Raw genomic sequence first — 2,366 nt, 5'->3', positions numbered from 1 at the left:
TCAAAGAAAAGAAAAAATAGAAAAAATAAAAACAAGAAAATATTAAAGAAGATAGTAAAGTTGGAGGACTTATACAACATGTATATCATGACTTATTGCAAACCTACAATTAAGAGTTATTACTTATTTATAAATATTAACACTTTTTAAATTTAAATTTTATTTTTAATTGATACCAAACATTATCTTCACTGCTATGGTATCACCTTGGCCAGGCTGAACTACATTCCCCAGAATTTCTTTTTCTGTGTGTCTCTGGTTAGGATGGTCCCCAAGAGATATTCTTGCAGAAGATTTGAGAAAGAAAGCTAAGTAGCAGTCATTTTGTAGCTCATGCTAACTCACCTGCTGACTTATCTTGTCACATGGCAGTATTTGTGCCTGCAACTAACTACCCCACCTTCCTGTGGGTTCTCCTTCAACCTCTGTAATTTCTGAACCCAATGTTTGTGTTTAGCTTCAAGCAAAGGACCCTGTCTTCTATAGTATACTACAACACCAAGGAGAGGCAACAAGAGCTGACACGGATTTCATTTCATCCTGTAGGGCTCCCAGTTCATGCTTGTGGGTTCAAGCTTGTTCTATTATTCCCCACTTTACCTCCTTCTTCCTTTCTTGATAATCTGCCCCACAGTCTTTATAATGCTGAAGCTTGAAGTGCACCCCAGTGGTTCTGCTTCTTTTATTGAATCCTGACTGCTACATATCAATGACTCAACTAAATGATCAAAAACTTGAACAAATATTTTATAAAAGAAGATGTTCATGTAACTAATAACCAATTATTTTTCATGGGCCTGTTGCAATTGTTGACTCTCACAGTGTTAATTATGAATAAAATTAGCTGCAATAAAGTGTATAGTCAAGAAAAGGATCATGGAGGAAGAGGATCAGTAAACACAACTCAAAGGAAAGGATGATATCCCACCAGGATTTAAAGTCAAATTGGTCATTTTTAAGACCAGTGCCAAAAGGACTCCTGTTTCTTCTCCATGGTAAAGTAATAGAAACCAGACTTACCCTATCACCTTAAACAACTGGAAAACTGTACAAAGTATATGTAACAACTTTCTTCAGACAGACAATAGGCAGTGACTAATTTTGATACCTGGGAAAAGGGAACAAATGAGAAAGAAATTGCCCTATTTACTGCCTATAATCAGATTAAGAGGAACATTTCATAATCATAAAGAGGTCAATACACCAAGAAGCCACAATAACCCTACATGTATGCACCTACAAATAGTGCTTCAAAATATGTGTAGCGAAACCTGCTAAACTGCAAAGAGAAATAGAAAAATTACTCAGTTATAGTTGGAAATTATATTTTTATTATTTTTTATTTTTTTATTTTTTGGGACAGAGTCTTGCTCTGTTGCCTAGGCTGGAGTACAGTGGTGCGATCTCGGCTCACTGCAACCTCTGCCTCCCGGGTTCAAGTGATTCTCCTGCCTCATTCTCCCAAGTAGTTGGGATTACAGGTACCCACCACCATGCCCAGCTAATTTTTGTATTTTTAGTAGAGACAGGGTTTCATTATGGTGGTCAGGCTGTTCTCAAATTGCTGACCTCAGGTGATCCACCCACCTCGGCCTCCCAAAGTGCTGCGATTACAGGTGTGAGCCACTGTGCCAGTCTGATAGTTGGAAATGTTAACACTTCTTTCTCAGTAATTGATAGAACAAATAGTCTGAAAATTCAGTATGAATACAGAAGATTTGAACCACATTACCACAAATTTGACCTCATTAACATGTATAGAACACTCTTCTCAGCAATAACAGAAAATTTTCTTGTCAAGTGCTCATAGAATACTTACCAAGACAGACCTTATTTTGGGCTAAAAAATAAATCACTGTAAGCTCAAAAGGACTGAAATTACAGAAAGTATATTTTCTGACCACAACAGAATTAAGCCAGAAATCAATTAACAGAAATTAAACAAAATAGCCTAAAACCAAATAATACATCACAAGGGAAATTTAAATTATTTTGAACTAAATAAAAATGAAAACAAAATATAAAAAAATGCAGCTAAAGCTTTTCATAGAAAAAAGGCTTATATTATAGAAGAAAAAAGTGGCCAGGTACTATGGCTCATGCCTGTAATCCCAGCACTTTGGGAGACTGAGGCAAGAGGATTGCTTGAGCCCAGGGATTTGAGACCAGCCTGGGCAACATGGCGAGACCCGTCTCTACCAGAACAGGAAAGAAAGAAAGCAAGGAAGGAAGGAAGGAGAGGGAAGGAAGGAAGGAAACAAGGAAGGAAGGAAAGAAGGAGAGGGAAGGAAGGAAAGAAAGAAGAGAAAGGAGAGAGAGAGGAAGGAAGGAAGGAAGGAAGGAAGGAAGGAAGGAAGGAAGGAAGG

The sequence above is a fragment of the Piliocolobus tephrosceles genome, chromosome 5, assembly GCF_002776525.5.
Source record: "Piliocolobus tephrosceles isolate RC106 chromosome 5, ASM277652v3, whole genome shotgun sequence".
Lineage (NCBI taxonomy): Eukaryota > Metazoa > Chordata > Mammalia > Primates > Cercopithecidae > Piliocolobus > Piliocolobus tephrosceles.
This window is presented reverse-complemented; position numbering follows the sequence as displayed.